Consider the following 18,279-nt stretch of genomic DNA (forward strand, 5'->3'; position numbering starts at 1 on the left):
AAATAAGGTGTGTACAGAAATTTGATCATGTATTTTTTATTCTTGAATTTATTGTTCAATTGCTTTAGACATATTTCTCAATGACTTTGTGGATTTCAACAGTATTTGTAAAAAAAACAGCCTTTTTGCATCTTCTATTATTTATTGTGGTCTTCTCTCTTTCTCAGTTGTTTTTCTAAGGTTTTGTCAATTTTGCCTGTATTTTAAAAAAATAAAGCAGTTTTATTGATCCTTTGTATTACATTGTTTGATATATTTCATCTATTCCTTCCCTAACACTTTTTAAATATTTTTCAATGCTGGGATTGAACCCTGAGTTTTGTGCTTTCTAGGAAAGCATTCTACCACTAAGGCAGCTCCCCAGCCCCTGTTCCTATTCTAATTTTTATATTTACTCACCTGTTCCAGTTCTAGACAAGCTTTATTGGGTTCATGGGGATCAGCCTGGTCATTTTGCAATGCTTTGTTGGTTGGTGGGATTTTATTTTGTTATTCTGAGTCAGATGAAAGTGTTCATATCTATAAACTTTATTGTATTGCTGTTTTTAGTATAACCAAAGGTTTTAATATGTTGTGCTTTAAGTTTAACTTGATTTTAGTAATTTAAATTTTTCTATCTGGATCTGAGTAGCCTGTGCTGGGGCCATGGTGTTATCCAAGTCCAGCCTGCTGCTGAGGGCCACGTCTGGGTCCTATGGCAGCCAAGGTCTGTGTTGATGTGTGTGGCTCCTGTTGCCATAAGGGTCATGCGGACTCCCGGGGTCTGGGCCACTACCTGGGGCCATGTTGGCATCCGAGGGCCATACTGCTGCCAGGGCCATGCTGCTCTGCAAGAGAAGTCATTGCTCCTAACCACTGAGCCGTCTCCTCAGCCTCTAGTCTACATTTTTTACTTTGAAAATTAGCAGCATTTATATTCGGAGTTATCAGTGACAGGTCTATTCTAATTTCTGTCACTTTTGTTTTCTGTCTTCCACTTGTTCTGAATAACCTAAGTCAGTTCCTTTCTCCCTTCTTCATATTCGATACTTGATGGTTTAAGAAAAAATGGGGATTAATTCTTTCCTAATTCTCACTTGCTTATAAGCTCTTTTAGTAACTTATTCTTTGCTGCTCTTATGATTGCGTACATCTTCCTTCCTCTCCTGGGTACAGGATTGCTTTATGAGTATTCTGGGAGCTGGAGAGATGATTTCCTGGTTCTGAGCACCTGGATTTGATTCCGAGCATTCACATGGGCTCAGATTCCAATGCCCTCTTCTTCCTCTGCAGGCACCTACACACACACACACACACATACACACACACACACACACACACACACACGTAGGGTACAGATATACATGCCGGCAGAACACCCATACACATGAAATAAAATTTGTTATTATTGTTATTGCAGTTTTAAGTAAAATGATTGCAATTCTGGCATAGTGGTTACAAATACTCTCTACTTCTCTTGGAAGGTCATTGCTTCCTTTCAATCTTGAGGAATACAGTGCTGACTAGAGCGCCCTACAACTGTTGCCTTTTGTGTCCTCTCCATGCTTGGAGAACATTATTTCCATACTCTCCTGGCCTTTAGAATTTCTGCTGAGAAATCGGTGTTATTCTGATGGATTTGCCTTTGTAAGTATGTTAGTAATTTTCTTATAACTTTCAATAGTATTTCCTTGCTCTTGTTAATTTATTTGTAATGTGTTAGAAATTGATGTTTTTTTAATCTGTGTCCATATGGGGTTCATGTCAATTCCAGTGAACTTGGTGTTGTTTCTTGGAGAGTCTATTGGGCAGTAACTATCCAGGCTTGAAGTGGAAGAGAATGGCAGTGGGCTATATATGATTACCGCCCAATGGTTCCATAAAGATGTGCCTGTCGGTCCCACATTACTTCCCCTTTGGTATTGCACTCTAGTTCCTTCCCCAGAAATGCTATATCTGGCTTCTCAAGCTGCTGAACTTGCAGCAGAAGTGACAATCATCCCCTTAGCACCAGAGGCTTCTTCATCGTTTAAACAATTCGATTCGGTGAGTTTCCTCTGGGGCCAAACTGACATCCAAGTTCAGTGAATTTGGTTATAATGTAGTAATTTGGGTACAGTCACCTGAAAACAGGAGAACTAGGGACTTCTGACTCCCAGAGCAGCTGTCTCAGAGAAGGTGGTGCCTGCTGTAGGATCCCAACACCCACTTAGAAGTGCAAGGAATTTTTTCCCAAAGTCAGTGGACTATGCAGTTCCCAGATCAGTTCCCAGATGCAATCCTGTTGAGATTCCTCTTCTGCAGGGTGCCAAATTCTGCGTATGAAATGATGTGCTTCAAGTAGCCCAGAGCTGCCCACCAGAATCTCCACCCTTCACCTCTACCTCTGCCCTCAGCCACCCTGCTGTGGGACTGCGTTTGACCTTCTGCAGTTGTGGTGACTAATGTTGATTTTCAACTTGACTGGATTTTATAACCCCCTAGGAACCCTTTGGTGGAGAAGACCCACCCTGAATGTAGGAGTCTCTCCATGAGCTGAAGTCCTCAGGATAAGAAGGAAAAAGCAAAGTGAGCAGCAGACACCAGAGGCGGTGACACACCGTGATGCCCTGTACCCCCAAACCTTTTCTTTTTTAAGTTCGTTTTGTAAAGCACTTTGTGACAGCAATGAAAAGCAACAGGTAAGGGCTGCATATGTGGGCCTCAGCCCTTTCACATATAGTTTCAAGCAATGCGCTACACAGAAGAAATTAAGCATGAGAGTCGAGAATTACATAAATACGAACCTAGTGCTCTTGGCATCAGCATGTATCCATCAAACTTACAAAACACAATCTTTACGGTACCCTACAGAAACTGTCACTTGCAGCGTGTCCTCCTTGGCATCAATTCTGTGTTGCTGTTGTATGCATTTCAGCCATTGCCGTGGCTGTAATAGGGTGATGAGGTTTTTAAGACTAAGAAGAGCCACTGGGCACTGTTGTTTCAGAGTTCTGGAGAGTTCTACTGCTGCTGCCATGGTGGAGCAGGGCATGCACAAGAGAGTAGGGAGCCTATAGACATGGTTCGGAGCACTTGAGTAGAGAGGACAGGGATCAGGGCACCTCAGTGAGGGTGAGGCTCTGGGCACTCAGTGGAGGGTAGGACTCTGGGCAGTTAGTTCTGAATACAGGAGGTGGCTAGCAATGTTGTTTATACTGTTGTTCTTGGTACGACATTTCTCCTGGATCTCACAGAATCTGGAAGAGAAATGATAACATTTTCATAAGTGACAGCCCTGTTAGTAGAGTGGTTAACTGGTGTGTCAACCCTCAGTCTGGGGCATCGACCCTCCGTCTGGGGCATCAACCCTCCGTCTGGAGTGTTGACCCTCAGTCTGGGGGATTGAGAAGCTTCTTCATTCTTCCACTTATGTTGGACCCTGAAGTCCAATAACTGAGGAGGAGTCACCCCAAGAGACGACTCTCACACTGCAGTTGATGTAAAAGCATGAGGATTTAATTCTGTCGTGACAGGGTCTTTCAGCATTCGAGAAGCCAAAAGACCCCAAACGACTGTTACAAGCTATTTTTAAAGCAAAAAACAAAAAAAACATAGAAACAAGGAGGGGGGGGACTCAGGCTCGGGGGATTGTTTTTTAACTATTGGGATTGGCTTATTCAAAGGGCTATTACCAATAATTGGCAGGAGAGCGGTTGCCAGATCAGGTGAGGTAAGAGGGAACATCTGAAGGTCACTTTGCCCCCTTCCCAGGGACTGAGTCAAAACATCTGTGGACATCTGTGGGTAATATTGTCCCAATCCCAGGAATGGAGCTCTATTTGGAGAACACTCACAAGGACTCAGGGAGATGGAAAGTTCCAAACATCCTAGTATGTGCAGGTGCAGTTGTTGGGTTCCCGGGGGGCGGGGGAGCGGGAGCACTAAGGCTGAGAGGCCTCAGATATGGCTTCAGAGTTGTCAGAAATGGCTTCAGCGTTATCCTACACTTAGATACTCTACCCGCCCTTCTTCCATCTACCATTCTACTAGTTCTGGTAAACAGAAGTCCCTATGACAGAGCAACAGGTGCTTTTAACAAGAAATACTATAAGGAGGAAAACTTGAGCCAGTTCTAAGACAAATCCTTAGACATAGATGGCCACTGTATGGAGCCAGCAGTAGTCGTAATCCAGGGCCTTAAATATTCATTACACTTAGCTGACAATGGTGCTGAGCCAGAGCTTTAAACAGATGCTACCCTGAGGGAGAAGGGGTCCTCAGCCAGCAGCAGCAGCGGTCCTGGGCCAGGGCCTTAAGCACTCCATAAGGCACAAGCCCCTTTAGAGAGGGTACACCTTGCAAACATTGATCATTTGACTTCTTAGCAATCCTCATTTTTGGAATGACATTTATTATGATTTCAGGCATCCTTATTAAGGAACGAAGTTCTCACATTTAATTGATGGGCATTTGACATAAATCAATTGAACACGATCGTCACAGAACCTGTTATAACTTCTCATCTCATCTCATGATGAGTGTGCCTCATCAAACTGCAGTAAGATGTTACCTGGCATCATTCCCTGACTTGGAGGAAACTGGGGCACGTTGGCTACGCAGACATCTAGCACCCTACTCTGTAACACCAAATATTCCCTAATCCTCTGAAGGACAGTTCACACTGTTGTAAGCATGGAGTATTTTTTACTCTCTCAAAGCACTGCTGGAAAAAAAAAATAGTGTGTCTTCCAAAAAAGTGAGCTAAAGAAGAAAACTTAAGAGCTAATAACTAATCAAAATTAATCCGTGATTTCAGAAATACCAAAAAGTCTCTGAAGAACGACATTATTTGGAATAAGTCCTTGCTCTATCATTTTCTTTCTCCTGAGTGGGGTTCCTGTGTCTGAGAAGAATGAGTCTGATAGAATCTGCAGGGTCTGAGTCTTTTTTCTGAGTCAGCTGAGAAAGGCATCATGCCTTGAACACTTAACTCAAGAATGCTGTGCAGAATCTGTAATCAGGTTCAAACACTACAGAAGGGTAATTCATGGCCTATGGGGAGCTGAAGAATCAGGAACTTCCTTGGGTTGAGCCTGCCACTGACTCCCAGGAACTCACAGTGAGAGGACAAGGCTGGGTGCATTTTCCCAGAACCTTGAGACTCAGAATTTAGAAGTTTGAGACTATCTGGAGCCTGGTATCTCTCATGGATGCCACAAGGAACAAGGATGCTCTTGGAATGGGTGTGGCACTTTATAATATTCTTCTGTGTGTTGAAATCCTGGAACTGTTGCTTCTACCAGGAATATTCAGTGAGCATGGAATTTATGGGAGTTTTCACAACCAAATATTAGACTTGCCTCAGAAAACTACTAATAGATTGCAAAGTACTGCTTGGATTATTTATTACAACTGATAAACCAAAGGCAGGGAATGGGAATAATTTATGTATTGTTTAAACATTAAATTAGCCATAGGTTAAAGGAACAATCGTCAGCAAGTACAAATACTGAAAGACTAATCACCCAATTTTACATGCCTTCAGATACAGAGAAGTATTTATTGAGTCTATTTTTACAAGCAATCCGTGTTGTATTAAGTGCCTTCACTCATAAACTGTATATCTTTCTCATTGAATTTTCCAATTATATTTTGATTTTCTCTGTATATCATGTTTTATATAAAATAATATGACCTGCTTAGAGAAGAGGTTGTATATTATTCATTCTTTTTAAAATATTTTTATTGTTCTTATTGTGCTATACATTTTGTCCTCTCCCCTCTCCCCTCCTTGATCCTCGGTAGCTACTATATTTTGACATATAATCCATACTGGTCCTAAGATCTGAAATGACTGTAGAAGGTCTGGCCACACAGATAGCTGTGGCAACAGAAGCAACAGAAGCACATGGGCCTGAATGTCCCATTGAATCGGTAAGAACACCACAAAGCAGAATTCCTACAAAATTCTCAGGATAACAGATAAATAAAATTCATGATCCTGATTTTGAGATATCCCTGGAAAGAGACAAGATTTGCTTTCAGAAGATCACAGCAAATGAGACTGATGTCTGTTCTTGGGTGATGCCTGCATCTGCTGTGGCCTTTGGAGAGTTGAGATTGAAGGAACTGCATCATCAGACCATTGCCTGGGTGAGATAGTATCTTTAAAAAATTTGAATGTGCGAGTTGGGAATTAGCTCAGTGGCGGAGCACTTGCCTAGCAAGTGTAAAGCCCTAAGTTCAGTTCGTAACTCCTAAAAATAAATGAAAAATTGAAAATGACTGTCTATACATTACAAGGAGAAGACGCCGAAGAACAAAGCCCATGGCTTTGTAGATATCTCATGTTTCTACATATTAGACCTGCCTGTAACCACGTCTACCTGTCCAGCTATTGGAACTGCAGGTGGTGACACCTTGTCCATTTGGTGCCCATCTATTTGGATGCCCTATGATACCTATGACAATTTTGCTAATGTATGTGATTGCTGAATAAGTGTGTAAGCACTGTATTTCTCACCAATATGCAAATAATGGGAATATCTAGAAATCTTTAGAAGGTACTGATGCTTCAGGATTTCTTTAGATCATGTCACTCGACTTGGGCATATGGGATATAAAGGAAATGAAGTCCTTCCCCATAATATCATCACCAGGGGGTGCAGGAGGTGAGGACAAACAGTGGTTATGGTGAAGGAGGTGTTTCATCATCTCTGTGAACCCTAAGATGTAATCTTCCCATTTCCTGAACTTGAGTTCTGGTCCCCTTGTCCTTTGACTTTTCTCTTTCACCACTCTTATGCATCCTCCGCTCACCGTGTCCGTGTGTCAGTCCTGCTGTTGACTCAGTATCAGGTCTCATTTCTGAACTGCCCATTCAACATCTCTACCTCTGTTATTATAGGAATTGAATACACTATGTTCATATCGAAACCTATCAGTCTCTTTACAAACCAAAAACATGTCAAGACCAGTTATTGTGTCTCCAGAGTCTAAAATCCCTCATCATCTGAAGGGTACCTATATTTATTAGCTCTCATCAAATAGTACCAATGCCATTTTACAGTGATATCAGATAACATTGATAATATTGTTATTATTAAGGTAAAAATTTTCTAATACATCTTCTATAGCTTGAATGTTTTATTCCAAGTTCACAGTAGAAACCCAACCCTAAGGGCAAGCGCTGACCTGCGGGACCTTAAGCAGTGATTCTGTGACGAGGGTTTTGTCCTTGTGAAGGAAGTAATGTCATCACAGTGGAATTGGTTTGGTTGTTTTAAAATCAGAGTTCGTAAATAAAAAGTAGGCCAATTCACCATATGATGCTTTCTGTCATGTGATAGTGCAAGAATTACCTCTCAGATGCCCTTCCTCCATCTTGGACTGCCCAGTCTTCAGCAGCATAAGCTGCTGTCCATAGAGCATGGGTTTTGATGAGTCCTGTAATACAACACAAGACAGACTGAGACAACCATTAACAGCCATAGTTCAATCCCTCCTTATTCAATTCATCTTACATTCCAAGTTATGAAATATCTTACTAACACCTGTGTTTTCCAATTAATTTTAAATGATTTTAAAATAAGTAAATATGCTATTTGATAAACAAAGCTTGATACATAAAATCTAAAAAAGACAGTAGAAGAGTTCAGTGTCCTTAGCCTGGAGAGTTCAGGGGTGACTCGCCGGGGACTGCTGTACCAGAGAAGGGAGAGAGGTGTGATTGAGACCAAACATGGGCACCTACACCACCACCTACATCTCTAAAGAGATTATGACTTTCCAGCCTCCCCAAGCTAAACCTCCCAGTGAGCGCACGCGCGCGCACATACACACGAAGATGGGAAAGAAGAAAGAGAGTGACTCCACTATTCAAAAATGACTTGACTCTGATCAACATACAATCAGCCTACAAAACCCCTTCAGTCCAGAGAGATTAGCAGGTTAAAATTGACTCCTGCCATGTGCGTCTTACCTCTCCCTCAAGAAAATTTTCTTGCAACTCATGTCTTTTTTGATTTAAATTACTTTTGATCTGGGAATGGTGATGAATGCAATCCTCCCAGACAAGGAGATCAGATGTTCATGGTTATCTTTAGCTATGCAACAAGCCTCAAACCCAATCTGGGTAGTATGAATAGATCATGTCTCAAAAGCAAATAAGAATTACTTTTGAGAAATTTTTTTTCTTTACATAAATCTACTTGATCCAAGACAAAAGTCCCCTGAACCCTCTGAGGACAGAGCATCCTTGAAAACTGTGGTGAGAGTCAGTTCTACCTGGCAAGAGACCAAACAGATTTCTGCACTTCCTGCTGGAATATTTGTTTTCTTCTTTTTCAGGATGCCGAGTCTCAGTTGTTTGTATTCTGTCGCTGTTTGGGTCTTTGTGTAGAATGGTAACTGGTACATATCTCTCCCTTTGCCATTCTTCCTCCTCCCTTCCAGGTGATTCATGTTGCAACTCTCCTCACATAAATAATTAAATTTTAATTATGAGTTCTAGCCTAACATCGCATTGCCTGTCTTTCCAGTTCAGCCTGCTATGGTTCCTCTGGCGGCAGAGGCTCCTGGCCAGGCCTCTGCCTAGGCCTGCCAAATCCAGTCTCTGCCCATCCTCTTCCAGCCTTTCCAGCTTTCAAAATGTAACAGAAAAGATAATGGATGAAGCCAATGAATGAAGCCTTACCCACGGCCATGAAAACTCATTTCCATCCCATCCCACTAAGGCTGCCCCTGGGTTTTAGGCATTTTTAGCATTTATAACAATCTGATTTAGATTATCATAGTTTTATAAAGTAGAAGTACCCTAATAGTTTCCAGTTAGTCATTTTTTGACCCTTGTTAGGTACAGTAATAAAAGATTTTACTTTGTCTCATCTAAAAAATTTTAAAGTTCAAAATTTTTAAAGAATGATATAAGCATATTAATTTCATTATTTAAAAAGTGAAACATACAGGGCAAGGCCAGTTCAGGCCCCCTCTCCGCTATCGCTTTGGGTCCTAGCTGGGGTCATCCTTGTGGGTTCCTGGGAATTTCCCTAGTGCCCTGTTTCTCACTAGCCCATAATGGCTCCCTCGACTAAGACATCTCTTTCCTTGCCAAAAGATCCAAATGAGAAAAGAATGAATAGTGACTGGACCTATGTAGGACTAATAATGGGCAATACTTAGCTAATAATGCAGTTTGAACCAGAAGGGCACAACTCGGGGGAGCACCACATTCAGGTGTCAGTCCCCACTGGCGTGGTACAACGGCAGACATAACCAGGAGTCAGCCATTTAAAATATATGTTAGCTCATCAGAGAAACTAGACCTACAGTTTACATTAAACTGCAATCGACTAATTTACCTACAGCTGATTTTAAACTGCAGTGTATGATGGGATTTGGTTTGGTTTCTGAGCAATATTAAAGTATTTTAGAAACAGGACAATCAAACAGAGGATAGCTTTTCTTCAGTGTGTCAGTGTTTGTCAGGCCAAAGTACCTGACAGCGCTATCAACTTCTAATTTCAGAACTTAATTAACCTGAGTTATTAGAGACCCCAATCATTCCTCCAAAGACCCTTGAAGAAAAAAGTTTACATTTCTGAAATTTGACTTAAGCTACTTTTTTTTTATTATTATCTGCATGAACTTGCAGCTCACTCAAAGCAGCATGCCTACTCCCAGTCTACTTCAGGGCTTGACTATCTATCCTGTCTATCCTGACTATCTATCCTGTCTATCTTCTTACATAAATTTCCACAGGCAATGAGTTTCCCAGAATGTCAGGAAGTGAACAGCATCCTTGTCTGACCCTTTTCTGGGTAGTCCTGAGGCTATCTGAAATACAGTGTGTCTGGCTATGTACACACACCAGAATGCAAAAATAGAGTCACTAGCTGCTATGGCGATGTATAAATTGATAGACTGCATGTAAATGTTGGGGGTTCCTGGGCTAAAGGGTCATAGAACCACTCACCAACACATGAAATAACCAACAGACATCCACTGCCCTTATTGGTAAGAGAACCTGGTTTTTACTTCCATCTGCTATGAAGAATCTCTGACTAATAAAACCATGCTGAACTCATAGCTGTCATGTAGACACCCTGGTCTACTTCCCAGCTGCCTCACTAAGCTTCCTCTAATGACCATTTGTGTCCACCAAGTCTGGAGTCCACTTATGGCGGAACAGCATTATCTGGTCTAGACTCAAAGGTTTTACTTTTACTGATTAGAATGCAAGACATCACCCACCATTACCACCTTCCACGTATGTTCTCCCACTCAAAGTCCCTGCCTCTTCTGGCACATCCTGACCCTTGGCTCACCACCCCAGAGGTGAGGTAGGAAAGGACTCTGTACCCGTTTCTCCCAGGCAGACCTTCCTATGACAGAAACCCTACTAGTCTCGATGTACCTGCCACACTGGAGATTTCCACACAAGGAGAGCTGAACAAGTCATTTCAGAACCTAGAGTAGGCACGAAACATGAAATGGGAAAACCCCTAGGCTTTTGGAAAGCTTGGCTTTGACTACACTTAGAATCATCAAGATTCAAGATTAAGGCCCTTGTTTTACTTTAATCTTCTAAAGCAGGAAGCTGAAGGAACGACAATGATCCTGGTATCTTTGCCAACTAGGAAGAGTTTCCTTTGCTCTTAGACTAGCTCCCACCCAGTCAGAAGCAGGTAGGTGGTTGGTCAAGAATGCCATCCCAGGGTAGACAGATGGTTCAGTGGGTAAAAGCACTTGCTACCAAACCTGATGACCTGAGCCTGGGTTCTACCCCTGATACAACCAAAGTGGAAGGAAAAATGGACTCCCAAAAATTCTCTCTCTCACTTTCTTTTTCTCTCTGTCTCTCTCCATTTCCCCTCTCTCCCCCTTCCACCACACACACACACACACACACACTCTCTCTCTCTCTCTCTCTCTCTCTCTCTCTCTCTCTCTCTCTCTAACTAGTTCTAGTAAACATTTATTGAAAATTTTGTACAATTGACTTTGATCATATTCTCTTCTCTCCCCACAACCCCTCCCAGATTCACCTCAGATCCCTACCCAACTTTGTGCCCCTTTTTGTCTTAAACCATCAAGTCCAATTTGTGTCGCCCATATATTTCTTAGTTTGCAGTTCTTCCAACATTGGCCACCTCCCACTCACAGATCTCTTGGGAGATTTAAGACGATTTGTTCCTCATCCTGAAAGAATGATTCAGAAAAGATGTACTTACTCTGTAGGCCAGAGGCAGGCAAAATTATACTTATCCTTTTCATTGTTACATTTAAATTTTTGTAAATGAACTCAGAAATCAACCCATGAGAAGCCCCAGTGACCCGGATCCTTCAGAAGAGTAAAGGGTTGTGCATGTCTTCTATCTATGATGAACGTCTGATGTCCCCGTACTCTATAAAAAAGCCAAGGCAAACGAAGACTTTCCTCAGATCTTGTCCTCCTCTTCACTTGCCAAAGACCCCAGGGACAGTGACCCACAGTCTGAGACTCCTCCATAACAGTAAGTGATGGATCACTTGGACGCTCACTCTGGATAATTAAAAAACAAAAACAAAAAACAAAAAACATAGGCCTGACAAAAGACCTTTGGGGGGATTATGGAGCTTCCAGAAAGCCTGAAGAATAAAGCTTGTGGCTAAGGAGGAACACTGTGCATGACAACCACACAGAATTGGCTCAGTAAAGGAGCTGATGCCAGCATCCTTACTCTGCTGCTATGGCGTCTTTGTCCAGGGCACACCTTTTCATCCGTAGCCAGGGGCCAAAGAGAACCACCACTCTGCCAGGAAAACATATTCTTCAGGAAAAATCTCCCAACTGCTCCTTTCTGAAAGAGAGACCTGAGTCAAGGGCTTTCTCCTAACTCTAGTGGCTACTTGTGGGGCTTCTTTTCTGGGTCTACTACAAGATACGGAAGTCTCTAAGATAGTCCTTGTGCAGTAAAATGTTCAAAGGATGCTGGAAATAAAGAAAAAATACAGAGATTCCCACGAGCACAATTTTTCATTGTTTTAAAGCCAAACAAGTTGAAGCAAAGCCTATTATTAGAAGGAGGAAGAGGAGGAGGAAGAGCGATAACCATCGCAGGTAGTAGACTGCACTCTGGAGCCTGGAGGTCTAACTACACCTATTATGTGTGCCATGATTTAGACTGCTGGTATGTTTCTGTAAGTATTAGAGCCAAGGAATTCTTAGAATGTTCAGAGTAAATACCATGAAGTAAACAATTCTAATTCTCTCTCCCTCCATTTCTCTCTCTCTATCTCCCTCCCTCCCTCCTTCCCTTCCCTTCCCTTCCCTTCTCTTCTCTTCTCTTCCCGTCTTCCACTAAATTTTTTGTTTCACACATCCTACCCTCGTTTCAGCTCCATCATTCTTTATCTGGACTGATTCTAAGAGACTAGGTTTGGTGGCGTACTGCCTTTAATCTCGACACTTAAGAGACAGAGGTGAAGAGCTCTGTATGAGCTCCAGGGCAACCTGATCTACATAGCAAGTTCCAACCCAACCAGGGCTACATAGTGAGAGGCCCCATCTCAAAAAAGAAAGCTTAGGTTTTTTACATTGATTTTATTTTTTCAGAATTTCATACGAGTCCTATCTTCACATCATTTCCACTCTCCCTCTACCCGACCACCCTTCCCATGTCCCCCACTCCTATTCAAGTTCATAACCTCTTCTTTTATTTAAGTGTGTGTGCGCATGTGTATACTTGTGTGTGCATGTGCTGAGTCCGTATAGTGTTGTTCGTGTGTATATGCCTTTTGGGCTGACCATTGGAATCGGATAACCGATCTGGAGACTTGTTCCTGGAGAAGACAAATTCTCACAGCGGCTAGAAGGATCTTTCAGGGATGTGAGGGATTATCTGACCTGATTTCCTTACTGAGTGGCTCTCTCATTAGCAAACATGGTTGCTGTACTTCTAATTCTACCTCTCTAGATCTGAGGCATAAGAACTGCAATTTTAGGGTCAGCCTGTACTATTCTGTCCAAATATATAAATTAATGGGTTTTTTTTAAGAAAAGAAAAGGAAAGCTTCCTGCTATGCTTGGAGAAACGATGGCTGGTGTTTGCTATCCTCACATAGACTCAACACTGGATATGCTCACTATCTAACAGTTCCTGGGACAGCCGAGATCCTCATAAATGTGCTGCATGGGTTTGTACAATGGAGTCAAGAGGAAGAGGAGATCCGGCATTGCCAGAGAACCACAAGTTGGCAGTGTGGTCCTTGGCAGACTAGTCAACCTTCCTAGACTTTCACCCAAGAGGGCAACTTCAAATTTCCCTCTTCCTGCGACTTCCTGTAATTCCCCCTCAGTGTTCTCACTCCCTCTGTTTTCTAGAAGAAATTATTTGACACTAAAATTATTTCTTAAGTGTTTGATGTAATTCACCAATTAAGTCAATTAAACCTGTGTCTATGAGCTAAATCCTCCTAATTGCAGGAGTTATCTCGGTCGGGGTTCAAGGGCAGAACAAAATCAGCAGGAAATGTGCATTCAGAGATTTACTGCAAAGGCATACTTCAAGGGACTTTGGGTGTGGGCTGAGCAAATCTGAAACCCGAAGGCAAGAGAGCAGGAGGGCTGGCTGACATGTGTGGCCAAAGCTACAACCCACACACAGAATTTCTTCTCCACGAAACTTCAGTTCTGCTCTTAAAGCCTGTCAACTGGTCGGCACAGCCCAACTCACATTATCCAGAATTTTCTCCCTTACTTCAAATCAACTGGCTACATACTTTAATCATATTTGCCTTCACAGAAACATGCAAATTAGCGTTTGAACAATGAGGGAAAATTGCCAGTGGATATAGTGAAAAACATCTCAGGGTTATCTAGGTTTTTAATCTCTTTATGTGTTCATTTTGCTAATTGTGTTTTCAAGGAATTTGTGCTTTCATCAGTGGTATGATTTATCATAATGAAGTTGCTTATAGCTGCCCATTATTCTTTCATGTAATAATGTTATCTATCATTTATATTTTATCTCCAGTGTTAATATGTACGACAATTTCTCCATTGTATGGAAATACACAGACTGCAAGCAAAATAATGAGGCTTTTTGCCATTTTTCCTGACAGTTTCACACATTTACACAGTGAATTGCAGTCATTTTCACCCTGTCCACTTCTCACTGACACCCTTCTTAGTAACCCCCCCCCATATGTTTATGCCTTCCTTTCATGTGAAGCCCATTGAAGCTAGGGTGGGAGGGAAGGTATTCAGTGGGAACAAGAGTAACTTCTTTGTGTGGACAACACTGAAGACAGTGCCTTCATCTGCGAAATTAACTTCTTAAGCAATGAAAATAATACTAGTTAAATTATAATGATATTATAAAATCTTGGAATTCATCTTGGTTAATCTTTCCTCCACCCCCGCCCAAGTCCTGAGAACTATCTTAAGAACGCCACCTCCCCTCAGCTCACCATTTCCAGTGCTGTCGCGATAATGGAGCCTCCGTCTCTCACTCACCCAAGCAAACACAAAAGCTACCTCGCTTGTCTCCTTATTTCTACCTTTCTCTACAATCCTTTGTCAGGACAGTCTCATCATTCATGTGGAATATAGTGTCCTGTCCTCCGTAAGTGAAATGACCAAATTCATTCAAAACCCTGCCCTTCAACCCAGACATGAAAAATGTGTGAGCATTCAGTGGATCTAAATATTATTTATTGAGCAAAATCCATTCCCTGCCAACACTTCTTCAAATCACCCTTGTCATAAATCAAAGAACACAATAGTGTTCGTCTCTTCCTGGAATCGATACTTTGTTGTACTGCCCTGAACACCAGTGTTTCCGCCAACACATGCTGCCTTAATTCCTGTCGCACTGGTGTCTGGTTAAGTTCTCAGGAGTGAAAGACATAGCCTTTGCTAACGTATTTGGAGAGTTTATCTGCCAAAGACAGTCTTCTAGAATTGGTGTTACCCTCTAAAGGAACTCTTTTATCAAACTAAGAAAAGCCCGTTTGGTCGACCACACACTGTGGCTTCTCAGACCTCCATATCTCTCCCAGTAGCAAAGGTGAACGTTTGACGTCGAGGTAGGGTATGGGGTAGAAGGACAACAGCCCTGATGAGGAAGAGAATAAAAACATCTGTTCCTTGAAACCAGCTGGAAAAGTAGCAGAGCCTTGAGAAACTGGACAGATAATGTTAGGAAGGAAAATAGATGCAGTCCTCGAAACGTAATGAGAAGGCTTAGAACACAGATAAAATCACTCTGTTATTAAAGGGACAGAATGCTCATGAAAACAGAAACTACAAGCAGAGCTCCTATCCCTCCGAGCAGGATCTCTGAAAGGTGGATACCACGCAGAGCGAGCAAGTTTGCCCTATGATTCTCCTACAGAGGCCGGCTGGGTTCTGTCGCCCAGGCCAGCTGAGCATGGGCTTGGCAGAAACATTTCTAAGTCTTCTGCCTTCTCTTTTCTCATTCTCAGATTTCACGGCACAGCATAAATCCTTCCATTTCGTTGTGAGCACATACTCCAGGAAGGTGAATGCCATTACGCTGGGCATAGAAAGACAGTAGCGTTCCGTCGTTGACTTCATAGGCTTCAGTGCGTCAGAAGAATGCCTCACTAGAAGAGAACGGGGCACGAGAATGATGGACAAGTGATGGTGGGAGGGGATCTAAATCTGAAACCACTGGTCTGAGCTGACCTCTCTGGACCACTCTTTCCATCTGAAAGATTGTCTCTCGGACACAGTAATTACAGTAAAATGCAGAGATTTTAAGTACATAGTTCAAGGACTCCCAACTAATGTTTAAACGTTGTCATTAAATTTGAATGTACTTTTAGTAGTAGATATTTTTTTTGTTGCTGTTTCAAAAGACTTTATTTTTACTTGGTCCAAGACTTGAGAGGGGCTCCAGGGCATTACAAAGCTGCCTAGGGGCTTCTTGAGAGGTTCAGGTGAAGATCCTGAGGCTGGCTGGTGCAGAGCAGGGGTGGGAGCCCCTCGGAAGGAGAGGCCCCCTAGTCATGCTTCAGAGTGAGCCGCTCAGCAACCAACCTGCGGAGGTTGGTCAGGTGGCTGCCCATCTTCTTGATGACCTTGACCTCCTCATCTAGGAAATGGTTTTCAAGGAAACAGAGATGAGGATCTGTGAGAGCAGAGCCCAGGGATCCAAGAGATGAAGGTCCAAGAGGGCCTGGTTCAAGTTCTTCTCCAAGGCCAGGGCAGCTTCCATGGCCTCCTGGGTTTTACCCCACTCATCTTGAAAGGGCTTCTGCACATCCTGAAAGAGCGCACGGCCTCCGCGATCGTTCTGCAACTTGAAGAGACGCTCGGCGCCCTCGCGCTTCTCCTTGGCCAATTCACGGAAGAAGTGGCCTACACCCTCCAGAGCCACGTCATCCCGATCAAAATAGTAGCCAGTAGGTGTAGGAGGCCCGCAGGTGCAGGTTGACCAGGCAGCCTCCACTTCGGTGGAATAATTCCGACGAACCTGGGAGGTCATGGCTGAGACGCAGTCTGGAGCTACCCGCATTGAGATGGTGCTGACTGGTCCTGGGAGCTGAAGGCGGCAAGGAGATGGTCCCGGAAGCTGCGACTGTAGATGAGCAGCGGTGGAAACTGACAAAGGGAGGCCCTGGGTCTGTTCTGTCCAAACACTGTTGAAGCAAGACACAGATCCATGAGATCTCCGAGGGCTGCCAGTAATAGATATTTTAACATTGCTATCTGTCCATCAAGTCAGTCTTTATCAGGTCAAACCCTCTGCATTCATCTAGCATACAGCCCATCACTCCAGACAGGAGGGACCGCCTCAACCAGAAAACAGCTCATCGGATGACTAGAAGTTTTAGCCGGAGCCCCTTTGCTCTGGGAAGCACGGGCCATTTCCTGAGCTTTGGGCAGCACGATTCTTCTGAGCACAGATATCAAGCTTGCTCTTTGCATGGAAATTTCTACTTTGGTCACTGATGAAGGACCAGCATTTCTGCAGCTCTTTAGTAAAAGAACACAGGATGAGGAAGCACAGCCCGTGACTCCGAAGGGGGCTGCTGTGGCCCTCAGACCACCAGGTGCCACCAGGCATAGGGAAAGCAGTCAATCCTGTGTGTCCCTGACACGGAGGCAGGGCTGGATGCTGGGTGTAGGCCGTTGAAGGCAATTTCATTCCTGGACTTTTAATCCCTTTTCCCACTTCATCTTGCACTTCCTGCCAGTAAATGTGCCCCTGGCTCAGGAAGAACCGGTTAGAGTCACCTAAAGAAGCCATTTTAGAGAATAACAAAAATAAAATAAAATAAAATAAAAACTCAGCACCTGCTTGGGTGACAGCAATAAAAGAATGCATTTTCACAGTTCTTCCTTTAGTGAGACTGGGTTATGTCAGGTTCTTTCGCAGCTCACACCATCCCCCAGTCCCTTGGATCAGCAGTTTGAGTTTGCGGACATGGGCCAGTGACTGGAGCTGCCTGGGGTCATTTCTCTGGGAATTCCAGGCATGTCAGGATGCCAGGGCAGCAGGCAGAACCTCCCTTTCTTTCTCTGACACTTTGACTCTCTTTTTTTACCCTAAATCTGTCTCAAATTTTCTTTGTTTTTAATATAATAAACCTTGTTGCATTTTTTATTTAAAAATTGGTCTTTGTTAAAATTTGAGGTTAGATTCCTTGAGGACTTAGGGTCTCTATAATCTGCTCCTTCGCCTTCTTGCTACAGACTTCCCCAGAATATTCTACCAGGTAGCAGGAGGTGGCATCCAGGACTCCACAAGCATAGGTCTGCATGAGGGAATGAACCCCAAGGATGAAAAAGACTTGACTGACCAAGAAAAAGTCAGTAACCAAAGAGAAGAAGGCAAGAAGGTTCTCCTCGTCCCTCTTGGATGCCCAGGATATGAGGTGAGGTCTTTTGTGTCAACAGTCCTGAAGAACATGGGGGGAGGTTATAGTGTAAGCTTGTGGACTGTAGTTAGAGCACAGTGGTGTGAGCTGGTGGAGGGTCTTAAGGAGGGTCTGGAGATCTGGACAGCTCCTGTATCCCTGAAGAGAACCTCCTTTCACTCACCCTGCAAGATGCCTAGCGTGTAGTATGCCATTGTGCCTGCTGTGTGATCCCTCTACTCTTAGGGTCACACCTGCCTCTTTAAATCTTGAGCTTTCCCCGAGCCTGGGTGGGGTCTCTGCCGTCACTCTCAGGATCTGAGCTCTTTGTAGGGGTTCTCAGAGCTCTCCAGACAAACAATCCTACTCCCCCCCCCCCCCCCCCCGCCACCTCGCGTACATCAGTGCTAAGCAAGTGGTGTGTGACGCTTACTTTGTATAAAGTGTGAT

The 18,279-nt window shown here is 43.3% G+C and overlaps 1 long non-coding RNA gene and 1 pseudogene across 1 annotated transcript; both read right to left on the reverse strand.

The window, feature by feature from the left end:
* Positions 1 to 2,668: 2,668 nt before the first annotated feature.
* LOC146891299 (uncharacterized) lies at positions 2,669 to 14,538 on the reverse strand. Its single transcript, XR_014997828.2, has 3 exons — positions 14,413 to 14,538; positions 7,323 to 7,407; positions 2,669 to 3,218 (listed from the first exon to the last, which is right to left on the reverse strand). It is a non-coding gene; the product is annotated as an uncharacterized LOC146891299 (long non-coding RNA).
* A 103-nt stretch (positions 14,539 to 14,641) lies between these two features.
* LOC125414945 (ferritin light chain 1-like) lies at positions 14,642 to 16,584 on the reverse strand (annotated as a pseudogene).
* Positions 16,585 to 18,279: the final 1,695 nt, after the last annotated feature.

Source organism: Myodes glareolus, chromosome 17 (genome assembly GCF_982192425.1).
Source record: "Myodes glareolus chromosome 17, mMyoGla1.1, whole genome shotgun sequence".
Taxonomy (NCBI): domain Eukaryota; kingdom Metazoa; phylum Chordata; class Mammalia; order Rodentia; family Cricetidae; genus Myodes; species Myodes glareolus.